Source organism: Odontesthes bonariensis, chromosome 1 (assembly GCF_027942865.1).
Source record: "Odontesthes bonariensis isolate fOdoBon6 chromosome 1, fOdoBon6.hap1, whole genome shotgun sequence".
NCBI lineage: Eukaryota > Metazoa > Chordata > Actinopteri > Atheriniformes > Atherinopsidae > Odontesthes > Odontesthes bonariensis.
The window spans coordinates 9,646,171-9,671,382 of record NC_134506.1 but is presented as its reverse complement, the minus strand read 5'-3'; the positions used below and the strand labels follow the sequence as shown (position 1 = coordinate 9,671,382).

The window sequence follows — 25,212 nt, the reverse complement described above, 5'->3', positions numbered from 1 at the left end:
TTCTGGAACAATGTCTCTTGGGCAGACATGATTAAAGTGAAGATTTGGCCATAATACAGCACATCATGTTTGATTAAGACCAAACAGAATATCAGAACAAACACCACCATGCAAACTGTCAAGCATGGCGGTTGAGATGATTTGGGCTTGTTTTGGTTCCACGGGGCCTGGACACCTTGCATTCATTAAGTTGACCAGGAACTTCTTAATGTGCTTAATGTGAAGTCATCTCTTTGACATCTAATGATTGGCCAAAATTGGGTAATGCAGCACGACAATGATTCCAAGCATACGAGCAAAGCTCATAAAGAAAGGCTGAAAAAGATACGGGAGACCTTTAAAAACTAACTACATCAAGTTATAATAATAATAATAATAATAATACATTTTATTTATAGGCGCCTTTCATAGGCACTCAAGGTCACCTTACATAAAAACAAACAATTTAAAATACATAACAAATAGATAAAAAATAATGTTAATTAAAACAGTGCAATAGTAATCACAATGCATAGGCTAATTTAAACAGGTGAGTTTTAAGTTTGGATTTGAAATGTGGTATTGTTTGTGCGTTACGGAGATCAGGTGGAAGAGAGTTCCAGAGCTGGGGAGCAGATCGAATAAATGCTCTGCTCCCCATAGTAACGAGACGGACGGGGGGAACAGTGAGATGAATAGAGGATGAGGATCTGAGGGTACGAGCAGGTATAGTAATGTGAAGAAGGTCTGAAAGATACGGAGGAGCAAGATTATGAATAGCTTTAAAGGTAAGAAGAAGTATTTTGTAGTTAATACGATATGGGATAGGAAGCCAATGAAGCTGTTGCAAAACAGGTGTGATATGATGGATTGAAGGGGTCCGCGTGATGATACGGGCAGCTGAGTTTTGAACCAACTGTAATTTATGTAAAGTTTTCTGAGGTAGGCCAAACAGAAGAGAATGACAATAATCTAAACGAGAGGTGACCAAACTGTGGACTAAAACAGCAGTTGAGTGAGGAGTGAGAAAAGGACGGAGACGGTGGATATTACGAAGATGGAAATAAGCAGACCGAGTAATATTATTGACATGAGAATTGAAAGAAAGGCTGCTATCGAGGATGACACCCAGACTCTTGACCTGAGTCAAGATGACTACCAAATGTGGTTGTACAAGTTATTGAATCATGGGGTGCAATTTACATGGTAAAATATACTTTCGTGAGTTGTGTTTAACCAAAATCTGCTATGTAGTCTATAAATATATTAGTAGCAATGAGAAACATTTATTATATATTTATTATATAATCAGACTAACAGAATCAGAACTTGAAATATTCACATTGATTTGAATGAAACCATGCAGGTGCCTTATAAGCTAAAGTATTTTCATAGCAAATTTGTGATGAGTTACATTACAGCATGGATTAATCATATCTATGTATCTTGATAAATAATTAGCAAGGACGCATTTAAATAAAGTATTCTAAAGTATATGGAATTTTTTTTTTATATCATACAATTTTTTTGTGTTTTCAGTCATTTTAAAGTTCAGTAAAATATTGGTTGTCCTGTAGCAACCCTGCTTGTGTAGCTTGGAGTTCAGGGTAACTTTGATAGGGTCATCATGGAAGTCCAGAGCCTCAATTTAGGAAGTGATTAAGATGACCTACAAGCACTCACACACTGCAAACACACAGAAGCATCAGCATGCTGATTAGTGTCAGTGTTGGAGTAATGATTACAGAGCTTTGTAAAAATTAATTAAATAGAAAATATTATGACTCTAATTAGTGACATGGGCAGACTCTGAATTCACATGCAGTGTACCCTAACCCAGAACAGAGAAAAATAGGAAGAGGAAATTGGACACTGAGTGAGAACTACTTGCGATATAACATGACCTCATGACTCATCAGCAGGGTGTTACTGTGTGGGTGAAAAACATTATTGTGGAAGTGCACCAAATGTACAGTGGACACCATACTTATTTATATTTTCTCTAGGCAAAATTTTCATACAACATTGGAAACATACATCATACACCCACCCTCTGAGATGATGATGGGTGCCCTTATTTGATTAGATAACATTCAGATATCTGGCATCAGCTGGAAGGTGATGATTTGATATCTGTACCAACAAGTCAGCAGCTTTTGGTTTTCTACTCCATTGTGCTTCTTCCTACTCTGTTACAAAACTATGTGTTTTTGATGAAGAAAGATAGAGCACAAGCAGTCTGTCAATTCAAAGGATCTTTATTGTGGTGAAACTCCAATGTCAAAATTCCCCAAGCCAATAGAATACTGAATGTGACATTGACCAAAATATTGTCACAGTTCCTTGTGGGTGTGCTTATTTCACTCCACAGAATCTTCAGCCAGGACGGATCGCCACAATATCACGGAGACAAACAAGACAACCAACCGTGCACACTCATGTTCACACAGTCAATTTTAGAGTTACCAAATCACCTCACATGCATGTTTTTGGATGGTGGGAGGAAGACGGGGTACCCGGAGAGAGAATCTATGCATGCACAGGGAGAACATGCAAACTCCTAAAGGAAAGACCTGACAGTATTATGTGAGGGGTTTGGAGGCCAGGTGAACACAAAGACTCATTTTTTGTGTCTTGAGAGCTTTTCCAAAGTAGTTTTTGCTCTTCCCACTGCCGTTCTGCTGCCACTGTAGGAGAGTGTTGTTGCCATATGGGGTGTCACTGCTTAGGGAGGTGGCGGTTGTCAAAGTAACATCCACTCAAATGCTTAAATAAAGGTTTCCTAGTAACACAGTAACAAGATGAGCAGTTACGCAGTTTACTTGACAATTGGTTTAAAGGATAAGACCGTTTTTTTGACATTGGGCCCTTGATTTCACATTATAACATGATGTTCTACTCACCCCTGCTTGTTGTTTGTCATTTGGAGCTGTTCCGAAGATATTCGCGAGGCGTCTGGCTGCTCTCTTGAGATATTCGGCCATGAAACGGTTTCCTATGGGCAAGCTCATACAGGCACAAACTATGCTGTTTATAATTTATTAATTACTCTACACCAGCACTGATAACGTGGAGGTGCGTCGCTTACTTAAAAAAATCCGGGTTACTAATTTTGAATTTTAGCCGAATGAATAAATAGGCAGCAGGTCTGTGGGCTGCCTGTGGCAGTAGCACGACGATGACGTCAGTAACACCCACTTTACGACAAAAAAATCAAAATTACAATAACCCGGATTTTTTTAAGTAAGCGACGCACCTCCACGTTATCAGTTCTAGTGTAGAGTAATTAATAAATTATAAACAGCATAGTTTGTGCCTGTATGAGCTTGCCCATAGGAAACCGTTTCATGGCCGAATATCTCAAGAGAGCAGCCAGACGCCTCGCGAATATCTTCGGAACAGCTCCAAATGTTCAACAACACGCAGGGGTGAGTAGAACATCATGTTATAATGTGAAATCAAGGGCCCAATGTCAAAAAACCGGTCTTATCCTTTAATAGTGTGGCTGATTTATGTATACATGTCAATATGCTAAATAGAAAATATCGTAACCGAAAAAGTGTCTACTAAACACGTGGAAGTATACAAATGATGAAACGCAATGTCTATCAGGGAGCTAGCCAAGCTTTATGATATTAAGGGATTACTAAGTCAATATTAGACAATAATTTCTCTGGGTTTTTGTAAGATGGAGATATAAAAAAAAAAAAAAACAGCTTTTGTAATTTGTAATTTTTTAGACGCTTATTATTGTTCATAAATTATGAAACATCCATCCGTCCATTTTCTATACTGCACTTTATCCTGTCCCAGCTCCCAATGGGTTGGATGTAAGATAAACCCTGAGCAAGTCACCAGTCCAGTTAACCTCACATTAGGGGTGGGCGATATGGAAACATTTTTGTATTACGATTTTTTTGCATAAAATCACGATTTCGATTTTTTTATCACGATCTTCCATCCAAAAAAAAAAAAAAAAAGACCAATTACAGTAGAGTTAAGTTGACCTGCTGAACCACAGAAGAGCTAAGGAGTAAAAGAAAGAATTTGGCAGTCAACACATGTAATTCAACTGTAACCCAATTCAAGATGAAAAATAATGATCTAATTGATGACATCTGAAACGCAACCGGAAATAGAAAAACGAACCACTGATGACGACTTGACTCCACCTCATGATGCCATTTAGCAACAGATGAGCAACGCTGCATGTTCATTTACTGCAGCCACAGTCACGCACTGCCATCACCAGAGCGCCCTAAAGGAATACTTTTCAACTGTGTAATGTTTGTCACGGTCGCGGTGCATCCCTTTTCTCTTGCACCGTAGTTAGCTTACGAGCTAGCGGTTTCCTCATCCGACCCGAGAGTGCTGCTGCTGGCCGTGAGTTTCTCCCGTGCGCCGCTATGGATGTGCTGTGGATGGTGCCGCTGCTGCTGTTCCCATTCCTGATGTGGACCAGCAGCAGTGGGTTAGGGTAGAAGAAAAACCCGAACCAATTCCAAATTACAGAGGTGGATTTCCTCATCTTCACCAGCTCGTCGGCTGCCGCATCGGCGGGAACCAGCATTAAAAAAAAATAAATAAATCATTGCGCTGATTGGCAAAGGCGATCTATACGGTTTCTCTAATTTGGTAGATCGCCTGCGATTCTCCACTCTTCCTCGCCAGTCACGATTTTATATCGTCAGATCGCGCACCCCTACCTCACATGCTTGTTTTTGGACAGTGGAGTTAAGCCTGAGCATCCATACACTCAGAAAGGCCCCAGCTTAGATCAGAACCAGAAACCTTCTTAGTCTTAGAAGACAGTGCTAACCACCAGTCCAGTTCAAAATAGAAAGATCCATTACAAGAGTTGAATTTTAAGCAATTTTCTTTTGTTTTTTACTCCAATGTATTGTAATGGTGGAGTGATGACATGAACAGGGAAGAAGATAGGATAGGGTTCCCCTAGATGAAGTAGAGGTAAGAGGTGGCAGAAACTTTATATGAGGCTCCTGTGGTATCAGGGAAACGTTGTGATAGGGAGTAGTCAGCCTAGTGGAAGAATGAGAGAATTTTGATAAACAGCAATCTGACTTATTGGCTCAAAAAGAAGTTAGAGGATTATTGGACCAGAGTACCGAATTAATCATGAGATGTGTTTGAAAACGTGGGAAAATGGAAGTGAGAAAGCGTTGGAGGATGAAAAGACCAACATCAGAGAATGTTGACAGATGAAACAGAACAGAACTTCCTTCATCAGATTAAAAATTGTTAAAAGAAAAAAAAAGACATATGACATTGACAACCTCTGAAAGTGTTGATCTTGAAAATATATATATGGTTAGCAGCCATTTTCCCACATTTAAAGTGTTGAGACAGCTGAAGTGGTTTAAGTTCTCACAAACATTTAGGTCTGCTGCAAAATTGAAGGCTTGCTCAGTGAAAATTCCCCATAAATGACCTAATTCATTTTGTTATTTTTAATTTAAAAATAGAAAAATGAATAGAAAGCAAAGGGAAAAGGTGGGGGATGAGAGAAGAAAGAGGTAATATGTTCCAACTCAATTTCTTTTTCCTCAGATTGACTTCAAAGTAACAGGGCTAATCCTCTCATGCTCGCTCGTTAATAATCTGGTTAATAATCCCTTTAGCTGCTTTCATGCTGTGCTGTTTGCTGACATTATGGTGCTGCAGAAAAGTGAGGAGAAGAATCATGGTGCTTTAGTTAAAGAAGCCCTCAACCCTTTCTTCATTCATATGCCTCACACAGGCATTTGTAGGGTACTTTACTCCAGCCAGGTCACACAGTCATTCAGTTATGTTATCAAGGCCTCACCAGCATCCAGACATACAGTATATACAAATATTTACAGTGATAAACGATCAAAATTGTGAACACACAATCTGACTTAATGACTAACCGAAAGGGTATGTCTTTTTTTTGTGGGGAGAGACATTTACTGTAAAACCCACACGGTCAAATGCGTCTCTGAAACTGGAACACAGGACTTGAGGTAATTTTTGGAAAGGTGGCATAAATGTTACATACAGTTACCATCCTGAATCGTACTTGATTTTCATCAGAAACATGAAAAGTGAAATGTACGTCACTGAGATAGATGACGTTTGTGCATAATTGTTACTCAGATGAAGATAGGTGCAAAAAAATCTGATATTACCGAGGAGTTCATATAGCTTTTCTTGCAACCGTTACTTTTTACACGGTAAAATGGTGGGGCATGCCTTCTTCTTGGGGAGGAAAAGCAAATACCCATAAGAGCATTTGATTTGGTACTTGATTTAAAGGTTAATAGTTGGTAAGGGTTAAAGTAAGACAAGAAGTTATAGGTGTTTGCATTTGGGCACTAATAGATATGATGTTGAAAACAGAAGTCTGTATGTCTTTGCCTATGAATGACAAATGCCATTAAAATGAGCCTGGGGGTAGTTGGTGCAACTAGTTTACAATCAAGTCAGACTTATTTCTTCTATCTCATCTTTTTCTTGCACAAGCTCTTTTCCTGCTTCTCTTTTTCTCCCCTTTACTCCTCATTCCATTTATTTTTCTCACAGATGGAACAAAGCCACCCTCAAGGTTTTGGACTGCAATCCATATTTTTATAGAGCAAGCTTGTAGCTGCCACTCGGAGCAAGACCAAACAAGCTGCTTGCCAGATTTATGATGATTTTATCTCTCATTATCTGTAGGACTCTCGACCCTCTTTGCTAGCCTTGTGCAACTGCTAGAGCTGAGTGTATATGAGAGTTAAAACAATTAACTTCCATTTGAAGGGAGAACAAATACGCAAGAGAACAAAATTGGAAAAATGATGTAGCTCTCGAGTTCTGCTCTCTCCCTTCTCTAAAAGACCGAAAAAAGATTTCCATTAGATCTGATTGCGGCAAAAATGACTTGTTAATTAGGAGATCCTGCATTCACCAGTGTGATTCAGCTACTCCCGGTAAGGTCCATTTTCTTTCGACTTTTCTCTTTCTGCTTCTCCGCTTCTCTCCACAAGACTTGACTGGTTTTGGCCTAAACAAAATCTACTTGGGAGCAGTGGTTGTAAATGGTGACAGCAGGACTGTCTTCCCAACAAGATGGCACTCCTGTCCCAACATGCAGCATAGCATGATGTATCTGAAAATTCCCTCTCTCTATGTATAAAATGTTCTTGATTAACGATTAAGCATTTTTTTTTTTGTAAGACAGTTTTTGTAGGAATTATGTGACCAACCATTTGACGCAATTAGCTGGTAGAAAATTATGGCAAACAGATGCATGGTACAAATGTATTATTATTAATCAAAAAAACGCCTGCTGAAAAAAGTAAAGATAAAAATGGATTAAGATGTCAGTTGTCTTGATGTTTTTTTTTTTTCATCAAAAGTGTGGTGGTGAGTGAGATGAGCTCGCTAGCAATGAGGATCATTGGTAACCTGGGTGTTTTTTTGTTAAATTGTGAAAATGTTGCACTGCACGAAAAGAGGGATTTGTGTCACTGTGGACGGCAGTGAACATCCGCGAATTTGCCTAGTTTTCGGACGCACCTGGGCGCTTGCAGGCAGACAAACTTTAAGTTTGTTGAGCGAGAAAATCGTCGGAAACGAACCCGACTCGCGGCGGGCTCTCACAGCGGGGTGCTAATGGCTCAGCGATTAGCACCCCGCTGTGAGAGTGCCTGGACCTCTCACTGGCCTCGCTGGTATTGGACGAAAAAGGCACGTGATTACATAAAAAAGCTCCTGCAAAGCTGACCGCCCATTGGCCAATAAGGTTAATATATACATACTTTATATGGGCATATCACTCAGCAATTATGATTAATAATTGTGATTATGATTACTAATATTCCTGGGATGTTTGTGTACTTCATATATTCACGTCATTCTTATAAGCTGCACTATGACTAGGCTATGAATGCAGGCATGAATGACGTGAATCTATTGTGGAAATGAAAAAGGAAACTTTTTTTTTTTAAAGCGCTTTTATTGCCACACCACACAATGCACATAGCTAACATTGTAATAAGAACCATGTTGATAATAAAGAATTGAAAACTATATACACACACTGCTGTAGCCTACAATATACACAATAAGCCTAAACGCCGCCGTTTGGAATCCGCATTCTTCGCATTACTCCGGTCCCTGCAGGGTCTGCGGGAGTTGTCAGACGTCCTCATCCTGGATCAGAAGCTGGCTTCTGGGAGCTGTTGGAATAACCAATAAATAATCAAAACATAGTCTATCCATGCACAGCATATTGACAACTTGTCTATAAAGTAACAAAAGTCATATTGACAGCGTATATGTTCTTACTCTCTTTCACTCTTCTGTGGTGAGACTGTGAGTATTTCGGGTTGGCTTCAAGACGCGCCTGTAGCACAGCACACAGGTCCGTCACGCAGCTAAAAAACAACAACAAGAGGAATGAATAAAATGACCAGTGCTTAAAAGTATCAGTGCCAGCCGTGGTAAAAGTCAGCGCCGCTCACCCTCGATAGTGTCCCCGTCTGCCTCTCTGAAGTTCGGACTGTTTGACACCGCCTCCTTCAAGCGACTCGTTACATCCATATTGTGAGGTGACAGTAGCCTGTAAAAACAATAGGCCTATGGTTAATAAAAAAAAACTGCATTGACGTAACGTAACATCGGGTCCAACTCAACTAGATATTGGGAGAACATTCACTTATTCTTACCCTTGACCTGGATTATAATGCCACGGTGAGTTATGCGGGTGGCGAACTGCTTCCTATAAATTGAAAACACGAAATTCATTTTTTTAAATAAAGCAACTCACACTGGTTTTCACGTGATGGACACAATTAAGTTGAGTTTAGCCTAAAGCCACAGTCAATAACCTACTCTTACCGCGGTTTTCGGATTCTGTATCCGCCTTCTCTTGGGGGTGCGCTCTTCAACTTCTCTGGAATGTAACTTCAGTCCGTTCTCGACGGCCATCTTGCCTCCAACCTAGCGAATCTCTGGTCGATTCCCTCCAGAACCCTCTCCACGACCGTATCCACAGTGCTGGCCACCATACGAGACATCCCGGTCATAGCATTCAACAGGACTTTCATTTTATCTGCCTGTAAGCAAGTGAGTAAGTAAGTTTAATATACAGCACATTTAAAATCAGCGAGAACTGTCCCAAGTGCTGTACAGTGTCAACAAGACTAAAATTAAACAATCAAATGGTCATGTGCAAGTAGAAAAAAACACACAAACCTGTAGACCCGCAGAGAGTTGCTGGGGAGTTGAAAGCAAGTCGTCTTCCAGCCATTGTATTCCGCAAACCAGGGCAGTTTTCCCAGCACGGGACCTCAGCGATTTCTGTCTGCCTTTCTGCCGCCAGATCTGCTCCTTAAACTTTTTGTTTACACTGCACGACACAATGTTTCTCATACATGATTGAACGAGAGCTTATGCGAGCCGTTAAGCTCCACCAATCATATGCGTATACGTCATTACACGGAATACTCGCGAGACAATCTCCCGTCCTTTTGCTATTTAATGTTGTCTGACCACAGCTGGCAATTTGCACTGTTTTGACACAAAAATGGACTCTGCAAGGACAAAGAAAAGACCTCGGCGATATTTTGACCATTGTGACACCGAATTAAGCCATACACAATAAAACACTGAGCGCACTACTGCACATTATGTATACAGGCCAGATTTCTATATTTTTATTTCTATATTTCTATTTTATTTAAGAAACCTTTTAGAATATTGTTGTTGCATGCTTATTTTATCTTTATCTTATCTTTATTATTATTCATTTGGACATCCAGTGCGGGCAACAAAGAAAATAATTTCATTGTTCAAGGAAACACGTTTCTAACTGCACATATGACAATAAACCTTTGAATCCTTGAATCCTTGAATTTTGCCCACAAAAAGCGGTATTACAAAAGAGGTGTTTGGGAGAAAAAAAAACAGATATGCATCACCTGTCACCAGCAGACAGTGTGCACCTCTTCTTTTTCAAGACAACACAGCAACAAACTTGGCTGGAGTTGGAGGTGATGGTCAGGAACGTGTAGAAACAGGCCTGCCCACCCCCCACCTCACCTCACCCCAACCCACTTGAAAATGACTGTGGCAGCTCCTGACCTGATCACTGGCATTTACATATTAAAGGCTCTCCTAAGTAGGGGAGGGGAGGGGGGCATGGGGGAGCAGTTGCCAGGTCAATTTGCGACAACTTGGGCCAAGTTTTCACTTTTACCACCGCAAATGCAAGGGCTTAACGTATGCGGACATGTAAGGGGCCACATACATCCACAAATCCCTCTTTTCATGCAGTGTTGACTGTTTTAATTAGTCCCTCCAGGTTTTAGTGATTATTTTTGTGATTTTCTTTGCAATCAAAATCACTGATTTTGTGGTGCTACTTTGGAAATATTTGCAAGGAATTTTGCGATATTTGTTCCTCATTAAACCGCTTCCAAAAGAAAAAAGACGAGAGAAAAAAAACAAGAGAAGCAGATAGATTGGACACACAAAGATTTTTATTCTTTAAAGAACTTTTTAGCTTGATATCATCAGACACTGATATAACCCGTACCATGAAAAGCTTAAAATTTTTCCAATGAATATAGGACATTCTGAAAAATATGTTTAAGAAGCTTATGGTAAACATATTAAAGGGGAAGTTTAACAGACCATTTCACCCAGTATTACAAAATGTGTTTCTGAACAGGATTTCAAACCATGCCTTTAAAGTATTGGTGAAATAAAGACAGATAATGCCTTATTTAGAGGGTGAATTGTTAATGTCCCATTCACAGGTGTTATATGGATATATGCGGATCTTGAGTGATCTAAATAGCGTCCAAAGGACGCCGACATTCACCAAACTGTTATCGGTGAGTAGATGAGCGTATTTTATGCCACAAATAAGGTCCAGGTTTAAAATAAAAAAAACGAACTTCCACTTTAACTTCTATCAACTGTTCACATTAAGACGTCTACTTATTCTGGTGAGAAAATGATCACAACAAAACATAAAAAGTCATTGCTCAGGAATGAAAAAAATCAAACTGACTGAAAACAAACATCGTCAGCATATGTTTTTTAAACTGTCCACATTTCTGTCAACATTACAGACTGGCTGAAACAAAAACTGCATACCATCAAGCAGCAGGTTTACTTTTAATAGCCTACTGTGATTTTATATCTCTGTACCATCAAGTGACTGGTCATCTACTTCCAAAAGACCACTCTCCAGCAGCTGATTGTGGTACAAGAAAACCAGCGCCTTCAAGTTGTTGCTTGATGTTGAGCGTCTTCTGCTCGACAGAACAAGCTTATAAATACTGTTGCTACGCTCAGCATCGGCGGAGTTGGACACTGCATCCTTGTAGCGCAGTGCCAGCCTGCTCATCATCGGAAGCCTCTCCTGCAGACCATGCCAGAAGACATCCAAGTCCACAGTCCCACTTTCAGATCTTTGGAGTGCTGCTGGTCCTAAATAGTTGATGTAGCTATTCAGCTCCTCAGAAGGTACTGAAGAAAAGCCAGGGAAGGCAGTATAGCTCCTGGGACTATTTGCCATAAATGGAATGCATCGTGGCTGAAAAACTTTTACCTGCTTTAGAAATTCAATGCCAGGTTGACCATTTGTCATGTATTTGGCAAGCTTATCTTCAGCAGCAATGAATGCCACTTCAATCTGGGCAAGGACTTTAGATTTCTGCTCCTGAGTCAATGGGAACTGAGAAAAGTACTCAGCACACATCTCATCACAAAGGACTTTGTTTTCAGCCAGGTTCATTTGCAGGTCTTCAAAGTAATCAAAAACTTTTGTTTTCACAGGACATCTGCTTTGGAAAACATCCAGCATTTGCAACATGACCTTGCACTTGTCTGTGACGATATTCATTTAAACCTGCAAAGACATGGCCTGCACATGATCTTCAAATATTTTTTCCACTTAATGTGCAGCAGTACGACCACACATCTGAAAGACCGAGAAATAAAAAGATAACTTAAGATGAAATTAATAAAAATATCTCTTCAATACTTTTTACCTAGTTTCCTATTTTGGGTCTTAAGATTACATTGATTTCTGCAGTGATTTTACAAATTTATGCACAAATGGAGCATCGCGTTAGTTCTGGCAGACCACGTAGTCAACGCGCCCTTTGCCTATTGGCTGACGCCGACCCAACCCTTATGGCCAGCTGCGCTCAATGGGTAATCAGCTGCTGCTCGCAATTGGATGCTGGCATTTGGGGCACTTCATTTAAACTTGGTTTGCTGTCACTGCTTTTTTTTTGCTCTCTGCTTGCAGCCTTCCATAGCAGCTCCCCGCGTAGGGGCAAAAAGTTTTGGTTCTGCTTACAAGACGTAGCTCCGATTAGCATACGCGCCGATGCTAGTATTATTATTGTGCTGCTTACCCTGTCGTCCGGCATGGATCCCCGCTGCCGGCGGAGTCGGAGATTCGGCTGAGATGGACGCTTGGAGGACATCCAGCCGAGCCAAGACACGACACCGGGGCGAGCTGTCACAGCGCGCCGCGGTCAGAGTCAAGGTAGGCCGCGGCGGGCTCCTGTACGTGGCAGGGCAGCCGCGGTAAGACACGCGGCTATCTTACACCGATTTCACATGATTTTGCGTGACTGTAGCTGTGTGGCGCGGGTCTTATGCCGGCACATTTGGATTACAAACCATCCTCCCGATTGGTCCGTTTGGATCCTCGCGGTGATGCTTCTAAGGTGCAACAGGTGCTACACACGGCTGTGGTATGTATGCATTACAGTCTGATGGGTGCGGCGCACCTGTCGTGTCGGGGTGTGGAGTGTTTGTGCCTATGGGGTACCTCATGTCACGGTAGCCACAAGATAGCTTTGCAAGCCAGTTCGGTAACAGATAGCTGGCGCTACCTAACTGGAAACGTTGAACTAGCTAGCTACTGGCTAGCCTTTGACATCTTGAACTGAACCAATTGAAGTGTGGCATTTCATATCACTGTTGTTCTATGAACCGTTCTTAAAAAGTCTGCTAGTTTGCGTTGGCTAGTATACTAGTGGTGGCTAAGGCTAGCAGAACTGTGTTTGGAACCATACAGAGGAGTTCAGCTCTTAAACTCATCAAAATCACCTGCGTTCAAATATGTCAGAGAACAGACTCTCAGGTTCAGCAATTCTCAGTATTTAGCCTAAACGTGCAAAAATTTTGATTTGGATGAGTTGTTAGGAGATTTGCTGCACAGCAATCGTTGCATACAGCTTCTGTAATTTGATTCTGTATAGCAATCAGTTGATATACATGTTTTGTATTGTTATTGGTAATGGAGCCTAAGTGTACTTGGCTGACTGAACTACCTTTGAATATTTATTCAACTGGTAAATGAGCTCTGGGAATTATAAATTTTTAAACAGTGGATACATTTTTAGGTGGCTCGGTTTTAATAAAAAATAAATAAAAAAAAAATAAATAAAAAAAAGACATTGTGCAGCTGTGCCTCTTTAAATAAAACAAGAGCCACTGGTAGGGCTTAACTTGCATGAAAGATACTGATTAAGATCGAAAATAATTTGGGATGAAGTCAAATCATTAAAACCGCTTCCGGAATTGATGGCATGAACAGCAATGACAGAGGTCATTTGTGTTATGCTTTATGGCTTGTTTAATTGTGTGGATAGAAAAAAAAAAAAAAAAAAAATGCAAGCTCACGGTGATTTTAACTTCCTAGGTGGGTCAGGTGAAGTGTGTTGAAAGCTCTGCTTTGCTTGGATGTTGCTCTGCTTTGCTTGGATGTTGCTCTGCTTGGCTTGGATCTTGTTTGCGTTTTTGGATCGGATCTTGCTCTGCTTGGATCTTGCCTGCTTTGCCCTGCTGCAAAGCGCTGTCGCTGCTGTGGAGACTGACCATATTTTTTATGGTGTACCTAAGTGGTTGAGGTCAATTCTTGCCCCAATAAAATTGGTAGCTAATAATTCGTCGGGGGGTAGGATACCCTGGTTCCAACTAATCAATTGGCTGGTCTGCGTTCCGGTATGGTCAGTTGGGGGGTTGTAGTACACCCTGGTCCAACAATCCAATTGGCTGGCTGCGTTCCGGTATGGTCTGTTGGGGGGTTTGTTGCCTTTACAGCAAATGGAAGGCACTCCACCTGAGGATGCTGCTGTTCCCTGTCTTGGCTTCCATGGAGCTCATGGAAAAGTCGGGAACTTTCTCCGAACAGAGCCATACCGCCAAACATAATTGTATGCATTCAGAATAAGCTTCTGAAATTCATCTCTGTTTCTCGTCTCGTTTTGACGAGAGTGGGTCTGACAGAACTGCATTTCTGACTGCAAAAATGACCTGTAGATAGAGAAATGTCTTGTCGTGGAGCAGTGGACCAAGAGTTCCAGCGGGTTGAGCAGGGATCGGGTGCCATCGTTGCTTTAAAGCCTTCCAGGTTGGCTGTCAAGTAGGACAGATATCTTCTTTTTCGTACCCCTGCCATAAAGAACATCTGACTAAACTACATCATGAATGCATTGAGTTCGGTGAATGGCAATTCCAATCAAATTCATGATGTGTGCCATGCAGGTTATGTGCACTGACTGAGGAAATAAAGACTTCAGTACTTCCTGAGAAGCTTTCAGCATGTAAGTTGCATTGTCTGTATCAAAAACTATGACATTTTCATTGTCAATTTCATAGTCTTGAAGTGTTTTAACAACTGACATTGAAACTGTGGAGTGGCAAATATGCTAGATTTCTTCCAGTCATCTTTCTCCAAAGGTGCAATTAAGATGTTAAGTACACACCTCCCCTCAACATCTGGTGTCTCATCAAATTTAACTGCAACTGGTTTCCCTGACATATTTTCCTATGGTTGTTGTTTTTCCTTCAATTAAAGATCTCCAAGGTATTTCTCATGAAGCTGGTGAGATTTGGGGTTGCTGCCACCATTTAGGTAGCCTGGCGACGCCATCCTACGTACTTCCGCCCAAAGATTTTGGCTCCGCACATAGTCTGGCCAAATCCCCCTACCTCAGTTCGCTCAGTGTTTTGCCAATCAGCAAACAGTTGCGAGTGGTGACGCAGAACTCACGCGCGGAGTCCATTGTAGTCCATATAATTGTAGTTCAACCGCAGCGGAAATAAACATGGCGACGGAAGAACGCTAGAAGCTGTCCATGAAGTTGTCTCAACTCTGGAGATCATTACACAATTAAAACGAGAGCAAGAGGAATGCCTCTTCAATTTTGTTAGTGGCAAGGATGTCGTAGCTCTCCTTCCAACTGGCTTTGGGAAAAGTTTGATTTATCAAATGGTACCGGTATAATGAAAGCGGATGTGGGAAGTGTGATTCGCGAGCTAGAGCCTCGCGAGAGTAAGCATGAACCTCGGCGCATAACCAACGTCATTTCTAAACATTATGATTGGTTAAGGGAACTCCGTTACTCCAATGAATTTAAGTTGCTGGGTAAGGTCCCGCCCTCCATGGAAACGGATTCCTCTTGGGTTTTCCCAGACTGTTTGACAGAGTCAACAGTCGGCTTTCGCCCAGGCTACCATTTAGGACCTTTTCTGACAGAAACTGTCTCACCTGAGGATGGTCAGTTTTTTAGACAATAGGAGGAGAAAAGTGTCGGAATGACGGGACATTTGATAGAAAATTAAGTGTCGCCATTCCGATAATTTGAGGCCCATGTCGGAATGGCCGGATGTCGAAATGGCGGCATGTAACCAATAGCACCTGAAACAATGTTCTTGAACAATATGAATTAGCTTTTATACAGTATATGTAACTCATATCAACATTTCCAAATTACAGATGTCATTCTCAAGTGATTTGTTTAAAGCGGCGCTATGCAACTTTCAGTAATACGGGGTTTGTTTACCATGCAATACACACCCCAAAGCTGTAGGGGGAGAAAATAAGGCGACAGTCTAGCCAGACTGTCGTAAACCCACCAGAGGCAATTTACGGTTTATTTTTCAAGACACTGGCAGAGAGTTGGAGAGCCGTCGACAGCTAATGGAGAGAGGGTGTGTCTTATCAGGCTACCTGGCTCGGCTCAGAGCCCTTTACGACCTGCTATGAAGCAGTAGTTCTCGGCTCTCGTGTGTCGCGAGGCTTCCAGAGGTAAACAAAGCATGCGGCGCCACAGGCAAAGTTGCAAGCGCTGTTTCGGTCTAGGGCCACCAGATGGAGATGGAAATGTCACCGTTTTCATCAGAACGGGTCAGCCAAGCAATCTGATGATTGCCCAGCAATTTTATGACCATGAAAAAGTTGCATTGTGCCGCTTTAAGAAAAGTGGGAAGGGGTAGCTAAGTGCTACCCATTTCAACTATGGGCCTTTATGTGATGTGAGGTCAAGACCAACATTTGTTCTGTCAAAAGGACAACAACGTACTAAAACACGTTTGTCGCCTCCTGGTTGGATTTAGGCAATACCATTACTTAAGAGTTCTTTACCCATAAACAAAACACCTTATGATGGAACAGTGCTACTTTCCAGTTGTCTTTAGAAAACAACATCAATTGTATAAGGTTCTGAAAAAAAAAACTGTTTGATTAGGGTGAGAAAATGTTCATGGTTAGTTCTGAAAACATTGGGCCTCATGCAACAACCATTCGTACAAACAGATTTGTTCTTAAGTCGAGTGATTTACAAGGGATTTAAGAGAATTTGTGCATTCACCAATTGTTTCTTATTTTAAGTTTTCTTTCAGGTACAAACAGATTTTATGAGTGATCCAGACCTGTCGTAGGAGTTTCGTAAAATAGTCCGCTGATATTCCAATCAAGTTTGCTTGACTAATAGATTCTATATTTAATTACTTTAAAGCAAGCATAAATAGATATATACATTTTACCCCTTTATTATGCTGACATTATTCTTTTTGACTTAAATCATACACAAATTGAAGGTTAATTTGACTCTGGATATAACAAGTTCAATGGGAAGTGTAACCAGCGGCTGACTTGCTACTTTTTGATGCCTTAGCTCGTCAGGCTCTTGGAAGAGAGTGTGTGTTCCGAGACGTGTAGATATCCTTGCGGAAATCAGACGAATGACTGACATCACGATTTAGTTTGCCAAGGACTGTGCTGCAAATATGCAGCTTGCTAGAGCCACAACTCCAGAGAGAAACATGCCAATCAAACCCAATTCCACCACACGTCCGGGTTCTCACCACCCTTGGATATTTGGCCAGTTGAACCTTTCAGAGGGAGATTGGAGACAGATCGGGTGTGTCCCGGTCCTATGTGCGTCATGCGCTCCCCTTGGTCATCAAAACTCTCATCAGTTTATTACCCATGGTACATCAAATTCCCATACACCGCTGTCGAACAAGTGTAAATTAAGAGAGACTTTCATGCCATGGCTGGGCTGCCAATCATAATCGTAGCAATAGACTGCACACATATACGCATCAAAGCACCCCTGCCATTGTGGAACGCATTATTGGTGTACTGAAGGCCAGGTCTCTCAATACAGCGGGGGACAAACTGCTCTATAGCCCAGAAATGCGTTTTGCACAATATTACCATGAACAAGGGTCTCCCACTGCCTGAACCAGCCCAGGCAGACCAGAAGATGTGGTGCCAGAAGACATTTTCATATCAAACCATTTCCTCTTAATTTCAGTGACATTACAAACTACAAGTGACATGGTATTAACAGCACTCGTTATTGCTTCCAATTTCTTCGGTTTAGCAGGTCCCGTAATTCCACTGCAGACACTGCTAAAAATGACAGATTTTCCTTTTTGGATCTCTGAAAGCAGAACTTCAATCTCTGAGCCCGTAAAGTTGTTCTTTTTGCGCCTTGATGCCATTCTCATGACTCAACACTCAACACTTCCTGGCAGTGGAGAGAGGAAGCGTAGCCTTATATGGTATTATTTTGGGCGTGGAGTATGCAAATTTCCTATCCCCGTGCGCATGCACTTAAATACGCACGTGTGGCATTCATCATTTACGCAGGTCGTTGATACACTTTTTCCAAAGTTAAGAGTGTTTGTTGAATCTGACTGTTCGTACAAGACCTTATGAAAAAAGTGAGAGAAATTTATAATAAAAATACGAAAATGTTCTTGCATGAGGCCCATTGTTTTTAATTGTATGTTCATGGGTGCCATTTTTATTCTTTACATGCAGTGTCCGCTCATTCTTTAACGTAACTAGAATGGCACATGGGCATATTTTCAGGATGATTGTCTCAAAATAATGAAGCTTGAACATTGTTTGTTTTTTTTAGACTAATGACAACTACATTCACCAGCCACCCTTGGTGCACTTGGCAGTATGGACAACTGTTGAAAAAAAAAAAACAATTTAAAAATCAACGTTCATATTTTAATTCCATGGTATCCACTGAAAATTAAGGCAATAGGAAATGTCAGTGGGACAAGCAACTGAAGGTTGTAATCCTCACTGAAACAGCTCACCTTAATAGAACTAAATATACTCACAGGCTGACACAAACTGATGGTGACTAACAAAACTGTTCATAAAGGGTTCATTAATTGTTAAATTGTTATCTGAGAAATCAAGACCAATACTAACTGGAGCAATAGAGCACAGGTTGTATACAGTGGCTTGTAGAGTTGGTTAAGCAATGCTAGATCGAGATGCAAAACAGGGTAATTTCAGGAAAGGACTTATTCCTCATTTCCTTTAGAGGGTAATTCAGGGAATACTAACACTTTGCAATTAATATAAAATTGTTAGTGTGTTTGATAAAATCCTTAATTTTGACAGTTGCTCAATATTCCTGCCTGTAAAGATTGCAGATAGGAAGAGTTGTCTCGTATTTTCATTTATTTTCTTTCTTTTACTTAAGCAGGAAAGTTTCTCTAATTTTCCTTTAGCTCTTTTTTGTGGGCATTTTGGAGTCATCAGTCCACTTCGCAAAATCCAATATTGGCTAAATCCATCATTGTGTTCACTTCCTGGCAGCAATTTCTGATTTCTATTGCTTAGATAGTGTACTGTAGGTTTATAAAACTTTTTTCAGAGAGCTATCTGCTGTGTCTGGCAACATTGCGTTTGTTAACAATGACACTAAACCTACAAAACACACTTGTTGGCTGTAGAGCTAAAACAAAGAGTTGGAAGTTGCTCCATAGAGCCACAGGGATGTTGAGGACTGATGTGATGTTTATTTTGGGGTTGCCTGTTCTCATCCATCATGCCTGACCTACCACCAATTCATAAGTTCAGCTGAAGTATAGTTTAATTTTGTTTTGCTGATGTAAATGTGAAAACTAATTGTGATATTGAATTGATAATGCTCAGCCACAGCCTTTATCATAGCTTGTCAAATTAGCTTTTGCACTAAGAATGCATTGTCTCTTGGTCATTCAGATATATGGGTGTGTATTTGTTTAAGCACATTACTGGCAGTGTGAAGACTTTCAATTATGAGAAGGAGTGCTGGAAGAATATGCAAATAAACTACTTGCTAACCATTTATATGATCTGCAATTAGTGTAAAAACTTAAGCTTGATCTCATTGTTTCGATTACTTGGTCTCGCTCTCATCCATCAATTTAATTGGCATTTCTATGGGAAAATTTGAAAAAAAAAGTCAATCTGACAACATCAGCTTTGTGTTCAGATTATGAACTGAACAGTTTCCAGTGAGTGCCAAATAGTTCTTTTTTATCCTCAGAAACATTTTTTATTAACTGGTCCTCTACACTATTTTCTCTCTCTGTTTCACTTCCTTATTCTTTATTAATCTGTTTCCTCTTTTTTTCCGTTTCCTCATCCTTCGTCTCACTCAATTTACACATGTACAGTGCAAGTGCTGTCAGGTAAACTCTTCTTCAGACGCTCTAAGACTTGTAAGTGCTGCATGTGAAAGTTAATGAGAGACAGCTACAAAGAGTAAGGGGGTGCACTAAAATGAGTTCCACATTATCCCGTCACTTCTGTCAACGTAATGGATAGCAGGCAGGAAAGATATGGTGAGCAAATTTGATAGCTGTAAGTCAGAAAGATGCTTATCGGGTAATTGAAGCTGTCACTAGAGTGTCTCCCCCATTTTGACATCTTCATATTTGATTCATTATGTAGTCATGTAACATAAAACGTAAACCTAACAGGCAAATGGATAATTCAGTTAGGTTTTACAAAAACAGTTAAAAGATCAACACTTTTTTTTCCCATATGTTTTTTTTCAATTTATCTCTGTAATGTTGACTCACAAAATGGATACCACTCAGATCCGAAAATAACCATCTGAATGCTGCAGTGCTTAGCCACATAAGGCATAAGACTTTTTAAGTTCTTGTTTAACAGACTTACTAAAAGCTATAGGACACATATTTGTCAATTTACAAGTTTGCGTGTGTCTTGAATTGTGTTGGTCTGTCACTATAATTACATTTCAGTTGAAGAATAGTTGTCATATAAAGAGTTGTGATGAACAATTTCACTGCCTTTGTCTGTTCATCTTTTACTTTACAATTATAAAATAAGGCTATGAATCATTTAGAAATTCATTGAACTCTTAGAAAGAATGAAAGCCATTTGTTGGTAATGAACACTTAAACAAAAATTGCTCATGGTAGGTTTGGCTGTCACATTTTCTTCAGTCAGAACATACATTAAAATGTGGAAAAACTTTCAGTGTCTTGTTCAGATTTAAAATAAATATTCTCTGTAAGTGCTTAAGGTCATAGGCTGAATAGACGATGCATCAGACACTATGAAGTAGTTGCTTTGTGATATAGTATCTGAACATAAGGAATGCAGCATACAGGTCAGCAGACAGGACAAACTCTCACCAGCACACACACACACACACACACACACACACACACACACACACACACACACACACACACACACACACACACACATGTTCATTAATACAGTGGCAGCAAAAGTTCTAGAATATTTGCTGATACATCTTACCCACTAATGTTTCTGCGATATTATAAGGGGGCGGGACAGAAAATCTCAAGAAGTCCAGAATAAGTATGGCAGACATTCATCTTTTCAAACTCCACTGCTCCAGAACATTTCTAGAACATTACAGCAACCAGGTGTGTGTGTGAAACAGCTTTGGCAACCTCTCAGCAAGATAAACAAATGTTACGTGATAAATTATGTCAGTCAAGGATGCAGAAAAAACTTGACTGTTACAGTGTTATTTGAGGAAAAAGAAGCATTAACTGTAATAAAGTGGAGAACAATTAATACTCACTGCTTTTTGAAACACAAAGGTCTCACAGCTGTCTTGAAACACATTTTTTTCTAATTCTTAGATAATTCTCAGATTGAGGGTAGCACGGATTTATGGGCAATGATGTTTTTGTGTTGTGCGCATGAGCAGAAAGCATTGGTAGGACATCTTGGTGGATACGATAGAATGTTAGGATACCGGCATGTGAGGGAATACCGGCAGTGCAGCCTTATAATGTTTACAGAGACCTAGCTAACCACAGCTATTCTGGATACGGGTACAATGCTGGGTAGATATCAGCTGAGAAGAGCGGTCAGTGTTTGACAGTGTTTGTGAATGATAGATGGTTTAACTCCGGGAACATCACTATCAAAGAACAACACTATAGTTAGGACCTGGAACTGCTAGCGGTTAACATGCAGAATTATTGCATGTTATTGCGATAGCTGCATACGTTCCTCCCTCTCATATCGCTGAGACAGACTGTGAAGCCCTGCACTGAGTAAGCTGCAGAAACATCATCCCAAAGCTCTACTCCTGATCTCTGGAGACCTCAACCATGCCTCTCCCCCCTCCACTCTGCCCACTTTCACCCAGTATGTCACATGTCACACCAGAGACAATAAAACATTGGACCTTTTCTATGCCAAAACCAGTGAGGCCTACTCATCCCCACTGCCCCTCCCTCGGAAGATCTGACTACAACGGGATTCTTCTCCTGCCTGTATACAACCAGCTGTGACCCGAACAGTGAAGAGATGGTCTGAGGAGAATGATGAGGCTCTGAAGGACAGTTTTGAGTCTACTATATGGCGGCATGTGTATCTATATGAGTAACTTCTGGTGCACCTACAGAACAATATTGCACCCCGGACTTGGAGTTTATTTCATCGAAGTGCAGACCGTTCCATCTTCTGAGGGAATTGACCGCAGTGTTTCTCAACACTGTTTACATCCCTCCCCAAGCTAACACTACGTCAGGGCTATCTAAGCTGCACAATGCCATAAACGACCTACAGAACTCTCATCCAGACCCTGTGTTAATTATTTCTGGAGACTTAAACCATGCCAAGATAAAGTCTGTACTGCTTAAATTCTACCAGTTTGCAGATTTGCAAACCTGAGGGAAAAATACACTAGACCACACATACTGCAAGGTATCCAAAGCATACAGAGCATCCCTTTCCCCCATCTCAGACGCTGTAATCACATTTCGTTAACACTGACCCCGACATACAGGCCCCTCGTTGCCAGATCAAAGCCCATAATCCAAACCATCAGAGTCTGGACTGAAGGTGCAATCACAAGACTGCAGAACTGTTTCGAGGACACAGATTGGGATCTGTTTAAACAAAAGTCTACTTGGGACAATCACTCAGACCTAAATGCCTATGCATCTTCTGTGCTGGACTACGTCAGCTTCTGTGTGGATAATGTCACTACCCACAAGTACATTCATACTTTTCCAAACCAAAAGCCTTGGATAAGTATGTTGACGCTGAGAGACAATGCATTCCATCCATGCGAGTCAGTGGCCTACTCAAAAGGACCAACCTGAAGAGGGGCATCAGGGAAGCTAAGCGGTCTTGCAAAGCAAAGATAGAGCAGCTCTTTGACAACTCTGACCCCAGACGCATGTGGCAAGACATTCAATCAATCACAGACAACAAAAGCAACTACTCCTGTCTATCCAACTGCCCCGCCACCACATCCAGCTCTCTGAGTTCAGTCCCAAACTCATCCCACACCATCCAAACTCAACTGACCATGCAACCCCCCAGCTCCAATCTGTCCTTCACACTTACCCAGGTGAGAAATTAGAAAAAAGAAGGCAGAAAGTCCTGACGGGATCAGCTCCAGACTCCTCAAGTCCTGCGCTGACCAGCTGTGCGGGATTGTGGGGATCATCTTCAATAGGAGCCTGATACTGGGGAAAGTGCCACAACTATGGAAGACCTCCTTTGTAATACCGGTGCATAATACACCTCACCTCAAACACCTCAGCAGCCACAGGCCAGTGGCACTAACACCCCACCTAATAAAGACCCTGGACAGGCGAGTCCTGGCTCATCTCCGCTCTGTAGTGAAACCAGCAATGGACCCACTGCAGTTTGCCTACCAGCCCAACATCGGGGTGGATGGCTGTTCTGTTATTGTATTTTAGTTAGTATGTTTTTGGCATGTTCAATTCATTGTTTCATTTGTTAGCACTGGCCCTTTAAGAGAAACAGGAAGTGCAAGCACATGGCAGTAAAACAGCTAGTCCAGTTGCCCATTTCCATCTTAAGACATCTGCCTACATCTCATGCCTTATGAAGCATCGTCGGTATGTAATCTTATCATTTGTTCTTTCGTTGAATTATAGTGAATTATTTGTCATTTTAAGAGTTGTTTGTGGATTGGAGGACAATATTATTTCTGTGAATGTTGGTATGTAAAATGGCGACTTAGCTGATTGACAGATTCATTTTAAGTTTATCTTATGTTTATAAGATAGTAAACAGTGTGAGTGAGAACACATTTAAACTCAACAAGTTACTTTTTTGGTAGATTTAACAATAAATAAGCAGTTCATTTGTAAGCATGAAGAAGTTAAAAGGTTAAAGAGGGAAGAATTTGATTTCTGATTAAAAGTATGGTACAGTGTATTACTAAGACTATATACTGTATAAGAAGTACATTTTACAAGCATGTTTCTTTTTTGTCTGTTTTCAGTTTCACCCTTTTTAAGTCAATAAACCTGTGGACAAACTGATCACTGTCTTCAGAGTTTTGATGAACGAAAGGTGTTTATCTTACTGCCGAGTTATATTCGGAACATATAACGAGGGCGGCACAATGGCACTGTCATCTACCTGCAGGACAGAGCTCTTTCTCACAGGGAGAAGGCTGGAGCACTGTGAAGATCATGTGTTTTGATTTCTCCAGTGCTTTCAACACCATACTGCCAAAACGAGCACGCTGGGTTGGATCTCCCCTTCATATCCTGGATTGTGGATTATCTAACTAATCCACACCAGTATGTGAAGACTCAGAATTTTGTGTCAGACATGGTTGCCTTCAGCAGAGGGGCCCCACAGGGAATGGTTCTGGCTCCGTTCCTCTTCACCTTGTACACTGCAGACTTCTGCTACAGCTCCCCCTCCTGCCACCTGCAGAATTTTTCAGATGACTCTGCAATTGTTGGTCTCATCACAGAGGACAACAACAAAGAGTACAGAGGACCGATAAAAGACTTTGTAGACTGCCTCCAGGTCAATATGGGACAAACTAAAAAACTGGTGGTGGATTTCTGTAGGAGACAACACTTCCCTCCAACATCTGTGAACATCCAAGGAGTGGATATTGAGATGGTGACATCTTACAAACAGGGCTTAATTTGAGGGGGAGCAAGCCGGAGCGCGCTCTGGAACCTCTGACTTTGGCTCCGCCAGCTAAAAAAATCAAATAATTAAACAAATAAATTAAAGTTTGTTTAGTGTCAATGTCTGGTTTTGATATCCGTCTTGTTGGTGATTTCTGTCATGAAACGAGATACTGAAAATATCTATATTACGGAAAAAGAGGGTGCACACTTCCGTTCTATTGGACAGTTAGCCAGAGAGTTTGTAAAGCGGCGGTGGTGTAGTTTTCGTAGCCTACGACAAAATGCAAAAGAAGCAAGGAAGTGTGTTGATGTTTTTCAAACGACCCAAACGACCTAAGCTTGCATAGGAATTTGTACTCTATCCGGATTTGATGTGACTATCGTTATTAGGCCTACAATACATGCCCAGATTATTTTCGGCTTGGCGCACAGGGTTGCTCGAAAGCGCCCCCCCCCCGGCACGCTTTTTTTTGAGCCACTCATCCTCTGCGCTCCGGGACCTCCCACTTTACATATTAAGCACTGCAATACAAATACCTGGTTGTTCACCTGAACCATAAACTGGACTAGACTGATCATGCGGCTGCTCTCTTCAGCAAAGGTAAGAGCAAACTCTACCTGCTGAGGAGACTGAGGTCTTTTGGGGTGCAGGGGGCACTCCTTAAGACGTTCAATGACTTTGTTCTGGCCAGTGTTGTATAAAGTACTGAAATCTCA

The 25,212-nt window shown here is 41.1% G+C and overlaps 1 protein-coding gene and 1 long non-coding RNA gene across 2 annotated transcripts in view; one reads left to right on the top strand and one right to left on the bottom strand.

Moving 5' to 3' along the window:
- Positions 1-25,212, top strand: part of LOC142383713 (neural-cadherin-like) — a 371,241-nt gene that overhangs the window by 71,406 nt on the left and 274,623 nt on the right. The gene's annotated exons all lie outside the window — the stretch shown is intronic.
- Positions 8,133-8,483, bottom strand: LOC142383778 (uncharacterized). The gene is made up of 3 exons (XR_012770005.1): positions 8,466-8,483; positions 8,290-8,378; positions 8,133-8,173 (listed from the first exon to the last, which is right to left on the bottom strand). It is a non-coding gene; the product is annotated as an uncharacterized LOC142383778 (long non-coding RNA).